Below are 19427 nucleotides of genomic sequence, written 5' to 3'. Positions count from 1 at the left end.
GCTCACTGGTTCACTAGTAAGGTAATTTTGACGCTTACTAGTGAACATGTAAGCCACAAAACGCCCACTGGTTCCCTAGTAAGATCATTTTGACGCTTATTTATGAACATGTCAGCCACAAAACGCTCACTCGTTCACTAGTAAGATCATTTTGACGCTTACTAGTGAACATGTAAGCCACAAAACGCCCACTAGTTCACTAGTAAGGTAATTTTGACGCTTACTAGTGAACATGTAAGCCACAAAACGCCCACTAGTTCCCTAGTAAGATCATTTTGATGCTTATTTATGAACATGTCAGCCACAAAACGCTCACTCGTTCACTAGTAAGATCATTTTGACGCTTACTAGTGAACATGTAAGCCACAAAACGCCCACGAGTTCACTAGTAAGGTCATTTTGACGCTTACTAGTGAACATGTAAGCCACAAAACGCCCACTAGTTCACTAGTAAGATCATTTTGACGCTTACTAGTGAACATGTAAGGCCATAAATGTGCCCACTAGTTCACTAGTAAGTTCATTTTGAGGCTTACTAGTTGACATGTAAGCCACACATCGCCTACTAGTTCACTAGTAAGATCATTTTGAGGCTTACTAGTGAACATGTAAGCCACAAAACGCCCAATAGTTCACTAGTAAGATCATTTTGACGCTTACTAGTGAACATGTAAGCCACAAAACGCTCACTAGTTTACTAGTAAGGTCAATTTGACGCTTACTAGTGAACATGTAAGCCACAAAACGCTCACTAGTTCACTATCCATCCATCCATCCATAATAAGATAATTTTGACGCTTACTACTGAACATTTAAGGCCATAAATGTGCCCACTAGTTCACTGGTAAGATGATTTTGACGCTTACTAGTGAACATGCAAGGCCATAAATGTGCCCACTTGTAGTGCTAGTGACATTACACTGTACTTGCATTAAATGCAAATAAGGATGATTACGAAAACATGTAACGGTATCCTATTGGCTGTACGTTTCAAAATAGTGTCATCCCACCAGTCAGGGCTCATGATTTTGGAAATTCTGTGCCCACTTAGTTTTTTAAAACAACAATGGCGGACAGTGTCCTGAGACGTATTCGGCGAAGGTGCAGGGCAATAGAGAGTGCCTGTCATCAAGGGTCTGCCGGTGAAAGTGAAGCAGGCGCGATAAACATTTCAATTGCTAATTTAAGAAGAGTTAGTGACCAGTTTAGCGCTGATACTATTCAAAGTTTGATTCAAAGTCCAATAGATCTCCGATCTGTCATCATTGCGGGACCCACTCCTAATGGTGGACGTGTTTGTTCCCATGTGGCACATCGTTTGCACACAGGTAAAATGGCTACCATTTTTTGTCATTGGTTTTTCGTATGTATTTTTATTCGAACTACACACGGGTTTTACTGACGACTTGCTGTGACTTACCTTCTATCACCCTGTCAAACGTCGTTTTATACCAGTGGTTTTCCTGCAAATCAGTAGACTATTAAGTAACGCGATGGCTGTACACTTTTAAGCAATAACTAGTGATCTTTTAGTTATTCAATTATAAGTTTGAATTATTTTTTTCTTGAGTAAAATGGTTAGAGAAAATAGCTGCTCGTGGTTTTGAAGCTGCATATACTTTTATGTACATCTGTGTATATATGCCTGTACTGTATACAGTATATAAAAAACACGTAGTGATTCGTTTGCTTGAATTCCTTAATCCTTTTATTTCCATACTTTAGGTAGACGAGGAAGACCAGCACTTGACATTACAAGGGATCAAATTGAACTGCTCCCCACTCAGGGCTTTACAGTGAGAGCCATCACTGAGATGTTGTGTTGTTCCTCTTCAAACCTGCATAAAAAAAATGAAGTTTTTTCAGATTTCAGCCAGAAATAGATTTACTCCCATTCATGATGTTGACCTGGAGGAGCATGTCAGAAGATTGCACAGCCAATTTCCCAGATCAGGCTCGAAAGCAAGTGTTCTGCTACATACTCTTGTCCCTTCATGTATATATCATTATATTCATTGTGAAAGTGTACTTTCTTTATTGTGTTGTTTTCTGAACCTGTTGCAGATGATGAGGGCATACCTGCGTGCTGATGGTATTGTAGTACAAAGAAAAAGAGTTCGAGAAATCCTCAACCGTAGTGACCCAGCTGCTGCAGCCCAGAGATGGAGCCAGACTGTGGCTAGAAGAACATACTATGTGCCATTCCCCAATAGTTTATGGCACATAGATGGGCATATGCGTCTCATTCGGTAATAAGGGATCATCTTATATTTGTACTCGTGGGAGCATTAGAAAGCCATATTGTATGGACAGCACAGATTAAATTGAATTTTATCATTTGTATATCCAAGTTACACAAACTCCAAATTGCCTCCATGTAGTCTTAAGTGCACAGCAATACCTTCTCTACCGAGATGATATTTCAAACAAGATATGAAACTTGATTGTTTTCTTGTATTTAATCATTATTCTTTTCATGTTTGTTTTACAGGTGGGTGTTTGTGACACATGCCGGCATTGATGGGAATTCCAGGCTAATAACGTACCTTCAACTGGAGCACAGACAACACAGCTTTGACAGTGTTGAAATATTTTGTCCAAGCCACCTGCCTGTATGGGTTACCCTCCAGAGTAAGATCCGACCATGGTGGTGAAAACACTGGTTGCTCTTTTAATGAACCTACTGCAGGGACAAGGCACCAAAATTATTTCTAGCTCCAGCCAACACCCCCTCACAATTTACTCACACCTCCCATGGCCTGATTATCCACCAACAGGGGCCCTTTTTGGATTATCATTTTGGCATAGGAACTTTCCTTTCCTATCCTAACCGAGTGAGATGAGCCGGTAGCACCTGGAGCAAAGATCGTCTAAATTTTAATAATGCTTAGGAAAGGTTCTGACCATCCTTTACGAAAGGAAAGGAGATATACTATGCAGCAGGAATATTTAAAGGGGAAGTCTTTTTTTATGTTGTTGTTGTTGTTGTTGTCGACCCCACCCGTGCCCCGACATTGGGGGACCGGGCCCTCACTCCGTCTCCCGGATCCCCAGACCCCCCTCCTCCGCCCAGCGGGCGAGCAGGGCCGCCACTCCGCTTGGGTTTCGCCAGAGGTCCTCCGGAGTCAGTGTGGTGGGTATGTTTGTGCAGGTGAACAGGTGTTGTGTGTCGTGCACTTGCGTGCCGCATAGCGCACAGAGTGGTGTTGGGTGTGTGTCCGGTGTAATGTTGTGTAGGTAGGAGTGGAGGGCTGGTGATTTGTTGGTTCGGAGTTGTGCTAGGAGTTGTCTGGTTCTGTGTGGTAGGTCTTGCTCTGATGGGTCTATTTCTGGTGCTGGTGCATGTATTACTTTGTTGTGTTGTCTGGTGTCCAAGTGTGTTTGTACAAAGTGGGTGTGTATGTCTTTCATGTTCTGTTTTATGGTGTCGTTGTTGGTGTTCTGTGGTGCTGTGTCTTTGTTGTGTGTGTAGTTGTTGTTCTGGAAGATTGTTTGTTTCTTTTGTCTGGGTGGTGGTGGTTGTTGAGTGAGTGGGTGTAGTGGGTGGGTTGGGTGTTGGGCTTTTTGTCTGATTTGCGATGCGTGTAGTTTTAGATGGGTGTTCAGTGGGAGAGTTTTTGTTTCCTCATGCAAGTGTTGTATGTTTGTGTCTTGTGTGCATCCTGTTGCTATTCTGAGTGCGGTGTTCTGTGTGGTCTGGAGTTTTGTCTTGTTTGTGTCCGATAGTGTTGGTGACCATATAGTGTTTGCGTATTCGAGGCGTGTGAGTGTGGTTGCTTTGTATGTGGTGAGTATAGTTTCTTTGGATTTTCCCCAGTGAGTGGTTGTTAAGGCTTTAAGTATTTTGTTTGATTGCTTGGCGTGGGTTAGAGTGTGTTGTGTGTGTTTTGAGAAGGTGAGTTTGGGGTCCCATGTTAATCCCAGTATTTTGGGTTCGCGGACTGTGGGTAGGGTGGTGTTATCTATTTGTAAAGTGAGCCTGTTGCTGTATTCTGCCGGATCCGGTGTGAACAGAGTGGTGGTGGTTTTGTCTGCGTTGAGTGTGAGTTGGTTCTGTTTTGTCTAGTTGTATATGTCGTGGAGATATTTTTGTACTTGTTGTTGTGCCTGTTGTGGTTTGACATGTGTGGATAGAATGGTGATGTCGTCTGCATATGTAACTGTGTGTACATTTGGAGGTGGTTGTGGTAAGTCTGCCATGTATATGTTGAATAGTGTTGGTGAAAGTACTCCCCCCTGTGGTACCCCCGTTTTCGTGTTTCTGTGTTCTGATGTTTCCCCCCGGTATTGAGTGTATTGTCTGCGTCCCCTTATGTAGTTGAAGATGTATTTGATGATGATGTTTGGGGTGTTAGTGTTGTTGAGTTTGTTTGTGAGTGTGTGTAGGTTTACCGTGTCAAAGGCTTTGGACATGTCTAGGGCTATGGCAACTGTTCGTTGTGGTGGTTTTTGTTGATTGAAACCTGTGGCTATGATGTTGTGTATGTGGTGTAGTGCTGTGGTTGTGGAGTGTTGTTTTCGGAAGCCGTGTTGGTGAGAGGGTAGTTGAGTGTTGTTGGTAATGAAGGGTAGTATTACCTTTTCCATTGTTTTGGCTATTGGGCTGAGTAGTGCTATTGGTCTGTAAGATGGGCCGAGTGCGTGGTTTTTGTTGGGTTTTGGTATTGGGATTATTTTTGCAGTCTTCCATATTGCGGGGATGGTGTTGGTGTTGAGTGATGTGTTGTAAGTGTGTGTGAGTAGTGTTATTGCTTTGGGGCCTAGGTGTTTCAGATGTCTGATGTTTATGTTGTCTGGGCCTGTGGAGTTGTTGCTTTTGGAGCGTTGTAGTGCTTGTTTGACTTGTTGTTCTGTGATGGTTATGGGCGTGGTGTTGAGTTTTCGTATTTTGCGTTGTAGTTGTCTGTATGTTCTGTTGGTTTTGTGTTGTATTATGTTGGTGAATTGTTTGTTGAATGCTCGTGCTTTCTGTTTGTTGGATATTGCCGTGTGTTGTCCGAACTGTATTGTGGTGTTTTCTGGTGCTTTTTGTTCTTTGTTTGATAGTCTTGTTACTGTGTTCCAGAGTATGTGTTGTTTGTGTCTGTGGTTCCATGCATCCGTTAAGTGTTCTTTCCATAGCTCTTGTTTGTGTTTTTGGATTTGTGTGTCTATTTCTTTGTTTAGGTCTGTGATGCGTGGGTCTTGGTGGTTTTGTTGTCTGATGTCGTTTCTTTGGCTGATGAGTGTTCTGATGTGTTGTGGTAGGAGAAGTGATTTGCTTTTTATTTTTCCGTGGGGTATGTGGTGTTTGTCTGCTGTAAGTATGAGGTTTGTGAGCATGGTGTTGGCTGTGTGGATGTTGTCAGGTGTGGTTATGTTCTCCAGTGCTGATTCTATTTCAGAGGTGTATCCTTCCCAGTCTGCTTTCCTGTAATTTGTGTAAGTTTGAAGGTGTTGTGGTAGGCGGAAAGGAGCACGCGTGTTGTGTGTGATTTTGATAGGAAGGTGGTCTGAACTGAGTGCGTGTATTGTGGTCCATGTTGTTCTGTTTGTGATGCTGTTGCTGGCTGTTGTGATGTCCGGTGATGTTGGTTGTTGGTTGATGTTTGTAGGTTTTCTGGTAGGTGTGTTTGCGTTTAGAGTGATTTGTTGGGAGTTCTGTAGTATGTCTGCAATGAGGGTGCCTCTGTGGTCGTCGTAGGGAGAGTGCCATTGTGTTGAGTGAGCGTTGATGTCTGCAGTTAGAATGGTGTTGTTCAGCGAGTTTATGTATTGGAAGGTGTTGGTGATGTCTGTGTCTTCTGTGGCGTGGTCTGGTCGGGTGGTATCTCTGGGGGGTATATACATGTTGCATATGTGTAGTCTTTTGTGGTTGGTTATGTGAATCTTTACGGTTTGAATTTCTGTAGTGTTGGTGTTAATGTTGTTGGAGATGTTCATGGGAGTGAATGTGACTGATTTGTGAATGTATGTGAGCAGTCCTCCTCCTCCCTTGTGTTCTCTGTCTTTCCTAATGCTGGTGTAGTTGGTGAGACGAGGTGTGTTGTGTTGTTTTTCTAGTTTGGTTTCTTGTATGGTGATGATGTCTGCGTGCTGTTGTGAGGCGAGTTCTTCTAGTTCTGTTTTCTTGTTTTGGATGCCGTTGATGTTTATTTGTAGTATGGTCAGTGTGTGTTTGTTGTTTTTGTTGGTGGGTGTTGTTCTTTGTGGGTTGTTCGGGGGTTGTGGTGTTGGGGTGTTTGTTGTTTGCGTGTGTGTTCTGCATGCCCACGTGTTTGTGTATTGGCGGGTGGTGATGCCGGAGCAATGTCTGTGTATCCAGTGTGGGTGTGTTGAGTTGCATCTGAGTGAGGTTTGTCTGCGTGTGATGATTCTATTGCAGCTATTGCAGGTCCAGGTTTGGGGGGGTGGTCTTGTGTTTGTTGTATCTCTGTTGGAGTTGTCTGTCCGTGTTGCGTTTGAGGGTAGTGTTGGTGAGGCGAGTGTGTTGTTTTGGTCTGTTTGTGCTCTGCTGCCTGTTGGTGTCCTACGAGGTGTTGTTGTTCGTGGTGGTGTTTTGGGATGTAGTCTGCATTTCCATGTTATGTTGTATTGTCTAGTGTTTATGTTTGTGCAATGTTTGTGTACCCAGTGTGGTGTGTGGTGGTTGCATCTGAAGGATGTCTGTCTTCTTGTAATCTGTTGTGTGCAAATGTCGCATGTCCAGGTAGTTTGTTGTGTGTGTGTTTGTTGCGTGCGTGAGAGTGTCTGTGTGGGCCCCGGATTTGTCTCTATGTCCCCCGCCTGGAGCAAAAGGTCCGCCCGCCACCCTGCCAGGTTCAGGGGGCGGTTAGCCGAAAAAAAAAAAAAAACCGGCCGTAAGGGCACCCCGTTCGGGGTGCAGGGATTGGTTCCTTGATTTGTCCCCCCGTTCGGGGGGAACCCTCCAACTGCGAGTAAGCCAAGGAGTTTGGAGGTACAGCAGGTTGACAGCAGTGTGATCGAGCAGATTAGTAGAATTTGAATGGGGCTTCACTGATTTATTTCATACAATTCATATCTAAAACACAGTTGAAAAATATTTGATTGTTAAAATATTAAATACAAGAACTATATCAAGAAATTAACAAAACATAGTTTTTTTAGTTAGGAGAAAAGTCTAAAAACATATCACAAATGACAAACGTTGTGCCTCTCCTCCTCCTGTTCTTCAATGAAGCTGATCACCCTCCAGCTCCCGTTAGAAACATTGTGCTGCTGAAGGTGTGCCGGCAGAATGGTTGTGATACAGGAGGTGCTGTGGACTCTCCCAGAAACGAGGACCTAGTTTAGTTGTAGATCCAGTAAAACAGCAGTAAAATGGTTAGAGAAAATAGCTGCTCGTGGTTTTGAAGCTGCATATACTTTTATGTACATCTGTGTCTATATGCCTGTACTGTATACAGTATATAAAAAACACGTAGTGATTCGTTTGCTTGAATTCCTTAATCCTTTTATTTCCATACTTTAGGTAGACGAGGAAGACCAGCACTTGACATTACAAGGGATCAAATTGAACTGCTCCCCACTCAGGGCTTTACAGTGAGAGCCATCACTGAGATGTTGTGTTGTTCCTCTTCAAACCTGCATTAAAAAAAATGAAGTTTTTTCAGATTTCAGCCAGAAATAGATTTACTCCCATTCATGATGTTGACCTGGAGGAGCATGTCAGAAGATTGCACAGCCAATTTCCCAGATCAGGCTCGAAAGCAAGTGTTCTGCTACATACTCTTGTCCCTTCATGTATATATCATTATATTCATTGTGAAAGTGTACTTTCTTTATTGTGTTGTTTTCTGAACCTGTTGCAGATGATGAGGGCATACCTGCGTGCTGATGGTATTGTAGTACAAAGAAAAAGAGTTCGAGAAATCCTCAACCGTAGTGACCCAGCTGCTGCAGCCCAGAGATGGAGCCAGACTGTGGCTAGAAGAACATACTATGTGCCATTCCCCAATAGTTTATGGCACATAGATGGGCATATGCGTCTCATTCGGTAATAAGGGATCATCTTATATTTGTACTCGTGGGAGCATTAGAAAGCCATATTGTATGGACAGCACAGATTAAATTGAATTTTATCATTTGTATATCCAAGTTACACAAACTCCAAATTGCCTCCATGTAGTCTTAAGTGCACAGCAATACCTTCTCTACCGAGATGATATTTCGAACAAGATATGAAACTTGATTGTTTTCTTGTATTTAATCATTATTCTTTTCATGTTTGTTTTACAGGTGGGTGTTTGTGACACATGCCGGCATTGATGGGAATTCCAGGCTAATAACGTACCTTCAACTGGAGCACAGACAACACAGCTTTGACAGTGTTGAAATATTTTGTCCAAGCCACCTGCCTGTATGGGTTACCCTCCAGAGTAAGATCCGACCATGGTGGTGAAAACACTGGTTGCTCTTTTAATGAACCTACTGCAGGGACAAGGCACCAAAATTATTTCTAGCTCCAGCCAACACCCCCTCACAATTTACTCACACCTCCCATGGCCTGATTATCCACCAACAGGGGCCCTTTTTGGATTATCATTTTGGCATAGGAACTTTCCTTTCCTATCCTAACCGAGTGAGATGAGCCGGTAGCACCTGGAGCAAAGATCGTCTAAATTTTAATAATGCTTAGGAAAGGTTCTGACCATCCTTTACGAAAGGAAAGGAGATATATTATGCAGCAGGAATATTTAAAGGGGAAGTCTTTTTTTATGTTGTTGTTGTTGTTGTTGTCGACCCCACCCGTGCCCCGACATTGGGGGACCGGGCCCTCACTCCGTCTCCCGGATCCCCAGACCCCCCTCCTCCGCCCAGCGGGCGAGCAGGGCCGCCACTCCGCTTGGGTTTCGCCAGAGGTCCTCCGGAGTCAGTGTGGTGGGTATGTTTGTGCAGGTGAACAGGTGTTGTGTGTCGTGCACTTGCGTGCCGCATAGCGCACAGAGTGGTGTTGGGTGTGTGTCCGGTGTAATGTTGTGTAGGTAGGAGTGGAGGGCTGGTGATTTGTTGGTTCGGAGTTGTGCTAGGAGTTGTCTGGTTCTGTGTGGTAGGTCTTGCTCTGATGGGTCTATTTCTGGTGCTGGTGCATGTATTACTTTGTTGTGTTGTCTGGTGTCCAAGTGTGTTTGTACAAAGTGGGTGTGTATGTCTTTCATGTTCTGTTTTATGGTGTCGTTGTTGGTGTTCTGTGGTGCTGTGTCTTTGTTGTGTGTGTAGTTGTTGTTGTGGAAGATTGTTTGTTTCTTTTGTCTGGGTGGTGGTGGTTGTTGAGTGAGTGGGTGTAGTGGGTGGGTTGGGTGTTGGGCTTTTTGTCTGATTTGCGATGCGTGTAGTTTTAGATGGGTGTTCAGTGGGAGAGTTTTTGTTTCCTCATGCAAGTGTTGTATGTTTGTGTCTTGTGTGCATCCTGTTGCTATTCTGAGTCCGGTGTTCTGTGTGGTCTGGAGTTTTGTCTTGTTTGTGTCCGATAGTGTTGGTGACCATATAGTGTTTGCGTATTCGAGGCGTGTGAGTGTGGTTGCTTTGTATGTGGTGAGTATAGTTTCTTTGGATTTTCCCCAGTGAGTGGTTGTTAAGGCTTTAAGTATTTTGCTTGATTGCTTGGCGCGGGTTAGAGTGTGTTGTGTGTGTTTTGAGAAGGTGAGTTTGGGGTCCCATGTTAATCCCAGTATTTTGGGTTCGCGGACTGTGGGTAGGGTGGTGTTATCTATTTGTAAAGTGAGCCTGTTGCTGTATTCTGCCGGATCCGGTGTGAACAGAGTGGTGGTGGTTTTGTCTGCGTTGAGTGTGAGTTGGTTCTGTTTTGTCCAGTTGTATATGTCGTGGAGATATTTTTGTACTTGTTGTTGTGCCTGTTGTGGTTTGACATGTGTGGATAGAATGGTGATGTCGTCTGCATATGTAACTGTGTGTACATTTGGAGGTGGTTGTGGTAAGTCTGCCATGTATATGTTGAATAGTGTTGGTGAAAGTACTCCCCCCTGTGGTACCCCCGTTTTCGTGTTTCTATGTTCTGATGTTTCCCCCCGGTATTGAGTGTATTGTCTGCGTCCCCTTATGTAGTTGAAGATGTATTTGATGATGATGTTTGGGGTGTTAGTGTTGTTGAGTTTGTTTGTGAGTGTGTGTAGGTTTACCGTGTCAAAGGCTTTGGACATGTCTAGGGCTATGGCAACTGTTTGTTGTGGTGGTTTTTGTTGATTGAAACCTGTGGCTATGATGTTGTGTATGTGGTGTAGTGCTGTGGTTGTGGAGTGTTGTTTTCGGAAGCCGTGTTGGTGAGAGGGTAGTTGAGTGTTGTTGGTAATGAAGGGTAGTATTACCTTTTCCATTGTTTTGGCTATTGGGCTGAGTAGTGCTATTGGTCTGTAAGATGGGCCGAGTGCGTGGTTTTTGTTGGGTTTTGGTATTGGGATTATTTTTGCAGTCTTCCATATTGCGGGGATGGTGTTGGTGTTGAGTGATGTGTTGTAAGTGTGTGTGAGTAGTGTTATTGCTTTGGGGCCTAGGTGTTTCAGATGTCTGATGTTTATGTTGTCTGGGCCTGTGGAGTTGTTGCTTTTGGAGCGTTGTAGTGCTTGTTTGACTTGTTGTTCTGTGATGGTTATGGGCGTGGTGTTGAGTTTTCGTATTTTGCGTTGTAGTTGTCTGTATGTTCTGTTGGTTTTGTGTTGTATTATGTTGGTGAATTGTTTGTTGAATGCTCATGCTTTCTGTTTGTTGGATATTGCCGTGTGTTGTCTGAACTGTATTGTGGTGTTTTCTGGTGCTTTTTGTTCTTTGTTTGATAGTCTTGTTACTGTGTTCCAGAGTATGTGTTGTTTGTGTCTGTGGTTCCATGCATCCGTTAAGTGTTCTTTCCATAGCTCTTGTTTTTGGATTTGTGTGTCTATTTCTTTGTTTAGGTCTGTGATGCGTGGGTCTTGGTGGTTTTGTTGTCTGATGTCGTTTCTTTGGCTGATGAGTGTTCTGATGTGTTGTGGTAGGAGAAGTGATTTGCTTTTTATTTTTCTGTGGGGTATGTGGTGTTTGTCTGCTGTAAGTATGAGGTTTGTGAGCATGGTGTTGGCTGTGTGGATGTTGTCAGGTATGGTTATGTTCTCCAGTGCTGATTCTATTTCAGAGGTGTATCCTTCCCAGTCTGCTTTCCTGTAATTTGTGTAAGTTTGAAGGTGTTGTTGTAGGCGGAAAGGAGCACGCGTGTTGTGTGTGATTTTGATAGGAAGGTGGTCTGAACTGAGTGCGTGTATTGTGGTCCATGTTGTTCTGTTTGTGATGCTGTTGCTGGCTGTTGTGATGTCCGGTGATGTTGGTTGTTGGTTGATGTTTGTAGGTTTTCTGGTAGGTGTGTTTGCGTTTAGAGTGATTTGTTGGGAGTTCTGTAGTATGTCTGCAATGAGGGTGCCTCTGTGGTCGTCGTAGGGAGAGTGCCATTGTGTTGAGTGAGCGTTGATGTCTGCGGTTAGAATGGTGTTGTTCAGCGAGTTTATGTATTGGAAGGTGTTGGTGATGTCTGTGTCTTCTGTGGCGTGGTCTGGTCGGGGGGTATATACATGTTGCATATGTGTAGTCTTTTGTGGTTGGTTATGTGAATCTTTACGGTTTGAATTTCTGTAGTGTTGGTGTTAATGTTGTTGGGGATGTTCATGGGAGTGAATGTGACTGATTTGTGAATGTATCTGAGCAGTCCTCCTCCTCCCTTGTGTTCTCTGTCTTTCCTAATGCTGGTGTAGTTGGTGAGACGAGGTGTGTTGTGTTGTTTTTCTAGTTTGGTTTCTTGTATGGTGATGATGTCTGCGTGCTGTTGTGAGGCGAGTTCTTCTAGTTCTGTTTTCTTGTTTTGGATGCCGTTGATGTTTATTTGTAGTATGGTCAGTGTGTGTTTGTTGTTTTTGTTGGTGGGTGTTGTTCTTTGTGGGTTGTTCGGGGGTTGTGGTGTTGGGGTGTTTGTTGTTTGCGTGTGTGTTCTGCATGTCCACGTGTTTGTGTATTGGCGGGTGGTGATGCCGGAGCAATGTCTGTGTATCCAGTGTGGGTGTGTTGAGTTGCATCTGAGTGAGGTTTGTCTGCGTGTGATGATTCTATTGCAGCTATTGGAGGTCCAGGTTTGGGGGGGTGGTCTTGTGTTTGTTGTATCTCTGTTGGAGTTGTCTGTCCGTGTTGCGTTTGAGGGTAGTGTTGGTGAGGCGAGTGTGTTGTTTTGGTCTGTTTGTGCTCTGCTGCCTGTTGGTGTCCTACGAGGTGTTGTTGTTCGTGGTGGTGTTTTGGGATGTAGTCTGCATTTCCATGTTATGTTGTATTGTCTAGTGTTTATGTTTGTGCAATGTTTGTGTACCCAGTGTGGTGTGTGGTGGTTGCATCTGAAGGATGTCTGTCTTCTTGTAATCTGTTGTGTGCAAATGTCGCATGTCCAGGTAGTTTGTTGTGTGTGTGTTTGTTGCGTGCGTGAGAGTGTCTGTGTGGGCCCCGGATTTGTCTCTATGTCCCCCGCCTGGAGCAAAAGGTCCGCCCGCCACCCTGCCAGGTTCAGGGGGCGGTTAGCCGAAAAAAAAAAAAAACGGCCGTAAGGGCACCCCGTTCGGGGTGCAGGGATTGGTTCCTTGATTTGTCCCCCCGTTCGGGGGGAACCCTCCAACTGCGAGTAAGCCAAGGAGTTTGGAGGTACAGCAGGTTGACAGCAGTGTGATCGAGCAGATTAGTAGAATTTGAATGGGGCTTCACTGATTTATTTCATACAATTCATATCTAAAACACAGTTGAAAAATATTTGATTGTTAAAATATTAAATACAAGAACTATATCAAGAAATTAACAAAACATAGTTTTTTTAGTTAGGAGAAAAGTCTAAAAACATATCACAAATGACAAACGTTGTGCCTCTCCTCCTCCTGTTCTTCAATGAAGCTGATCACCCTCCAGCTCCCGTTAGAAACATTGTGCTGCTGAAGGTGTGCCGGCAGAATGGTTGTGATACAGGAGGTGCTGTGGACTCTCCCAGAAACGAGGACCTAGTTTAGTTGTAGATCCAGTAAAACATAGTGCAAATGTGACATTATTTATAATGCACAGTTACAGTCTTGTGAATATTAAAAAATGTACTTCATGTAATGCAGGAAGCGAATATTTCAAACGAACTAAGGCAGCAAACAGTAAGAGCAAAATCGTGTTCCAAACATTAACTCTTTTTTTAAATGTCAATTAGCTTGTGAGTAATAAGACAAAATGTGACTGTCAGACAGAGAACTGTCAGAGCAAACGGCAGATTTTAGAAAGTCCTGCCGAAATAAATCTGCACCCGACTGCGACTGTCAGCGTTGAACTGCCGCCATTGCTGTCAAAGTCAGACACATCTCCAAAATTGTTGGAGCAAATTTTTAAGCAGGCTTCATCTTGATAAATTGACCACGTATTTGACATTTACACCATAACGTTACCGCCTAAAATAATCGTAAAACAAAATTTTGTGTAACAACAAGAGTAATATGTACCCCAAAAGCTTTCAAAGCGTCTGAAAGTTTTCTCCTCCGTTTTTGTTGGGGCTTGGCTCGAAATGCATCATGATTGGCCGCCCGAAGTCCACGTGTCTGTCGGACGTGCTCTCATTGGTCTACAATACCATCACGGATGAATAAATACTCAAAGGGCTTGCCAGGCAAGCCCTTTGAACCCTTTAAATACTCAATGGGCTTGCCTGGCAAGCCCTTTGAGTATTTATTCCATATTGCCCACTAGTTCACTAGTAAGGTCATTTTGACGCTTACTAGTGAACATGTAAGGCCATAAATGTGCCCACTAGTTCACTAGTAAGATCATTTTGACGCTTACTAGTGAACATGTAAGCCACAAAACGCTCACTAGTTCACTAGTAAGGTCATTTTGACGCTTACTAGTGAACATGTAAGCCACAAAACGCTCACTGGTTCACTAGTAAGGTAATTTTGACGCTTACTAGTGAACATGTAAGCCACAAAACGCCCACTGGTTCCCTAGTAAGATCATTTTGACGCTTATTTATGAACATGTCAGCCACAAAACGCTCACTCGTTCACTAGTAAGATCATTTTGACGCTTACTAGTGAACATGTAAGCCACAAAACGCCCACTAGTTCACTAGTAAGGTAATTTTGACGCTTACTAGTGAACATGTAAGCCACAAAACGCCCACTAGTTCCCTAGTAAGATCATTTTGACGCTTATTTATGAACATGTCAGCCACAAAACGCTCACTCGTTCACTAGTAAGATCATTTTGACGCTTACTAGTGAACATGTAAGCCACAAAACGCCCACGAGTTCACTAGTAAGGTCATTTTGACGCTTACTAGTGAACATGTAAGCCACAAAACGCCCACTAGTTCACTAGTAAGATCATTTTGACGCTTACTAGTGAACATGTAAGGCCATAAATGTGCCCACTAGTTCACTAGTAAGTTCATTTTGAGGCTTACTAGTTGACATGTAAGCCACACATCGCCTACTAGTTCACTAGTAAGATCATTTTGAGGCTTACTAGTGAACATGTAAGCCACAAAACGCCCAATAGTTCACTAGTAAGATCATTTTGACGCTTACTAGTGAACATGTAAGCCACAAAACGCTCACTAGTTTACTAGTAAGGTCAATTTGACGCTTACTAGTGAACATGTAAGCCACAAAACGCTCACTAGTTCACTATCCATCCATCCATCCATAATAAGATAATTTTGACGCTTACTACTGAACATTTAAGGCCATAAATGTGCCCACTAGTTCACTGGTAAGATGATTTTGACGCTTACTAGTGAACATGCAAGGCCATAAATGTGCCCACTTGTAGTGCTAGTGACATTACACTGTACTTGCATTAAATGCAAATAAGGATGATTACGAAAACATGTAACGGTATCCTATTGGCTGTACGTTTCAAAATAGTGTCATCCCACCAGTCAGGGCTCATGATTTTGGAAATTCTGTGCCCACTTAGTTTTTTAAAACAACAATGGCGGACAGTGTCCTGAGACGTATTCGGCGAAGGTGCAGGGCAATAGAGAGTGCCTGTCATCAAGGGTCTGCCGGTGAAAGTGAAGCACGCGCGATAAACATTTCAATTGCTAATTTAAGAAGAGTTAGTGACCAGTTTAGCGCTGATACTATTCAAAGTTTGATTCAAAGTCCAATAGATCTCCGATCTGTCATCATTGCGGGACCCACTCCTAATGGTGGACGTGTTTGTTCCCATGTGGCACATCGTTTGCACACAGGTAAAATGGCTACCATTTTTTGTCATTGGTTTTTCGTATGTATTTTTATTCGAACTACACACGGGTTTTACTGACGACTTGCTGTGACTTACCTTCTATCACCCTGTCAAACGTCGTTTTATACCAGTGGTTTTCCTGCAAATCAGTAGACTATTAAGTAACGCGATGGCTGTACACTTTTAAGCAATAACTAGTGATCTTTTAGTTATTCAATTATAAGTTTGAATTATTTTTTTCTTGAGTAAAATGGTTAGAGAAAATAGCTGCTCGTGGTTTTGAAGCTGCATATACTTTTATGTACATCTGTGTATATATGCCTGTACTGTATACAGTATATAAAAAACACGTAGTGATTCGTTTGCTTGAATTCCTTAATCCTTTTATTTCCATACTTTAGGTAGACGAGGAAGACCAGCACTTGACATTACAAGGGATCAAATTGAACTGCTCCCCACTCAGGGCTTTACAGTGAGAGCCATCACTGAGATGTTGTGTTGTTCCTCTTCAAACCTGCATAAAAAAAATGAAGTTTTTTCAGATTTCAGCCAGAAATAGATTTACTCCCATTCATGATGTTGACCTGGAGGAGCATGTCAGAAGATTGCACAGCCAATTTCCCAGATCAGGCTCGAAAGCAAGTGTTCTGCTACATACTCTTGTCCCTTCATGTATATATCATTATATTCATTGTGAAAGTGTACTTTCTTTATTGTGTTGTTTTCTGAACCTGTTGCAGATGATGAGGGCATACCTGCGTGCTGATGGTATTGTAGTACAAAGAAAAAGAGTTCGAGAAATCCTCAACCGTAGTGACCCAGCTGCTGCAGCCCAGAGATGGAGCCAGACTGTGGCTAGAAGAACATACTATGTGCCATTCCCCAATAGTTTATGGCACATAGATGGGCATATGCGTCTCATTCGGTAATAAGGGATCATCTTATATTTGTACTCGTGGGAGCATTAGAAAGCCATATTGTATGGACAGCACAGATTAAATTGAATTTTATCATTTGTATATCCAAGTTACACAAACTCCAAATTGCCTCCATGTAGTCTTAAGTGCACAGCAATACCTTCTCTACCGAGATGATATTTCAAACAAGATATGAAACTTGATTGTTTTCTTGTATTTAATCATTATTCTTTTCATGTTTGTTTTACAGGTGGGTGTTTGTGACACATGCCGGCATTGATGGGAATTCCAGGCTAATAACGTACCTTCAACTGGAGCACAGACAACACAGCTTTGACAGTGTTGAAATATTTTGTCCAAGCCACCTGCCTGTATGGGTTACCCTCCAGAGTAAGATCCGACCATGGTGGTGAAAACACTGGTTGCTCTTTTAATGAACCTACTGCAGGGACAAGGCACCAAAATTATTTCTAGCTCCAGCCAACACCCCCTCACAATTTACTCACACCTCCCATGGCCTGATTATCCACCAACAGGGGCCCTTTTTGGATTATCATTTTGGCATAGGAACTTTCCTTTCCTATCCTAACCGAGTGAGATGAGCCGGTAGCACCTGGAGCAAAGATCGTCTAAATTTTAATAATGCTTAGGAAAGGTTCTGACCATCCTTTACGAAAGGAAAGGAGATATATTATGCAGCAGGAATATTTAAAGGGGAAGTCTTTTTTTATGTTGTTGTTGTTGTTGTTGTCGACCCCACCCGTGCCCCGACATTGGGGGACCGGGCCCTCACTCCGTCTCCCGGATCCCCAGACCCCCCTCCTCCGCCCAGCGGGCGAGCAGGGCCGCCACTCCGCTTGGGTTTCGCCAGAGGTCCTCCGGAGTCAGTGTGGTGGGTATGTTTGTGCAGGTGAACAGGTGTTGTGTGTCGTGCACTTGCGTGCCGCATAGCGCACAGAGTGGTGTTGGGTGTGTGTCCGGTGTAATGTTGTGTAGGTAGGAGTGGAGGGCTGGTGATTTGTTGGTTCGGAGTTGTGCTAGGAGTTGTCTGGTTCTGTGTGGTAGGTCTTGCTCTGATGGGTCTATTTCTGGTGCTGGTGCATGTATTACTTTGTTGTGTTGTCTGGTGTCCAAGTGTGTTTGTACAAAGTGGGTGTGTATGTCTTTCATGTTCTGTTTTATGGTGTCGTTGTTGGTGTTCTGTGGTGCTGTGTCTTTGTTGTGTGTGTAGTTGTTGTTGTGGAAGATTGTTTGTTTCTTTTGTCTGGGTGGTGGTGGTTGTTGAGTGAGTGGGTGTAGTGGGTGGGTTGGGTGTTGGGCTTTTTGTCTGATTTGCGATGCGTGTAGTTTTAGATGGGTGTTCAGTGGGAGAGTTTTTGTTTCCTCATGCAAGTGTTGTATGTTTGTGTCTTGTGTGCATCCTGTTGCTATTCTGAGTGCGGTGTTCTGTGTGGTCTGGAGTTTTGTCTTGTTTGTGTCCGATAGTGTTGGTGACCATATAGTGTTTGCGTATTCGAGGCGTGTGAGTGTGGTTGCTTTGTATGTGGTGAGTATAGTTTCTTTGGATTTTCCCCAGTGAGTGGTTGTTAAGGCTTTAAGTATTTTGTTTGATTGCTTGGCGCGGGTTAGAGTGTGTTGTGTGTGTTTTGAGAAGGTGAGTTTGGGGTCCCATGTTAATCCCAGTATTTTGGGTTCGCGGACTGTGGGTAGGGTGGTGTTATCTATTTGTAAAGTGAGTCTGTTGCTGTATTCTGCCGGATCCGGTGTGAACAGAGTGGTGGTGGTTTTGTCTGCGTTGAGTGTGAGTTGGTTCTGTTTTGTCCAGTTGTATATGTCGTGGAGATATTTTTGTACTTGTTGTTGTGCCTGTTGTGGTTTGACATGTGTGGATAGAATGGTGATGTCGTCTGCATATGTAACTGTGTGTACATTTGGAGGTGGTTGTGGTAAGTCTGCCATGTATATGTTGAATAGTGTTGGTGAAAGTACTCCCCCCTGTGGTACCCCTGTTTTCGTGTTTCTATGTTCTGATGTTTCCCCCCGGTATTGAGTGTATTGTCTGCGTCCCCTTATGTAGTTGAAGATGTATTTGATGATGATGTTTGGGGTGTTAGTGTTGTTGAGTTTGTTTGTGAGTGTGTGTAGGTTTACCGTGTCAAAGGCTTTGGACATGTCTAGGGCTATGGCAACTGTTCGTTGTGGTGGTTTTTGTTGATTGAAACCTGTGGCTATGATGTTGTGTATGTGGTGTAGTGCTGTGGTTGTGGAGTGTTGTTTTCGGAAGCCGTGTTGGTGAGAGGGTAGTTGAGTGTTGTTGGTAATGAAGGGTAGTATTACCTTTTCCATTGTTTTGGCTATTGGGCTGAGTAGTGCTATTGGTCTGTAAGATGGGCCGAGTGCGTGGTTTTTGTTGGGTTTTGGTATTGGGATTATTTTTGCAGTCTTCCATATTGCGGGGATGGTGTTGGTGTTGAGTGATGTGTTGTAAGTGTGTGTGAGTAGTGTTATTGCTTTGGGGCCTAGGTGTTTCAGATGTCTGATGTTTATGTTGTCTGGGCCTGTGGAGTTGTTGCTTTTGGAGCGTTGTAGTGCTTGTTTGACTTGTTGTTCTGTGATGGTTATGGGCGTGGTGTTGAGTTTTCGTATTTTGCGTTGTAGTTGTCTGTATGTTCTGTTGGTTTTGTGTTGTATTATGTTGGTGAATTGTTTGTTGAATGCTCGTGCTTTCTGTTTGTTGGATATTGCCGTGTGTTGTCTGAACTGTATTGTGGTGTTTTCTGGTGCTTTTTGTTCTTTGTTTGATAGTCTTGTTACTGTGTTCCAGAGTATGTGTTGTTTGTGTCTGTGGTTCCATGCATCCGTTAAGTGTTCTTTCCATAGCTCTTGTTTGTGTTTTTGGATTTGTGTGTCTATTTCTTTGTTTAGGTCTGTGATGCGTGGGTCTTGGTGGTTTTGTTGTCTGATGTCGTTTCTTTGGCTGATGAGTGTTCTGATGTGTTGTGGTAGGAGAAGTGATTTGCTTTTTATTTTTCCGTGGGGTATGTGGTGTTTGTCTGCTGTAAGTATGAGGTTTGTGAGCATGGTGTTGGCTGTGTGGATGTTGTCAGGTATGGTTATGTTCTCCAGTGCTGATTCTATTTCAGAGGTGTATCCTTCCCAGTCTGCTTTCCTGTAATTTGTGTAAGTTTGAAGGTGTTGTTGTAGGCGGAAAGGAGCACGCGTGTAGTGTGTGATTTTGATAGGAAGGTGGTCTGAACTGAGTGCGTGTATTGT

Source organism: Hippocampus zosterae, chromosome 18, assembly GCF_025434085.1.
Source record: "Hippocampus zosterae strain Florida chromosome 18, ASM2543408v3, whole genome shotgun sequence".
Taxonomy (NCBI): Eukaryota; Metazoa; Chordata; class Actinopteri; order Syngnathiformes; family Syngnathidae; genus Hippocampus; species Hippocampus zosterae.
The sequence above is the reverse complement of the archived record's forward strand: the minus strand, read 5'-3'. Positions refer to the sequence as shown.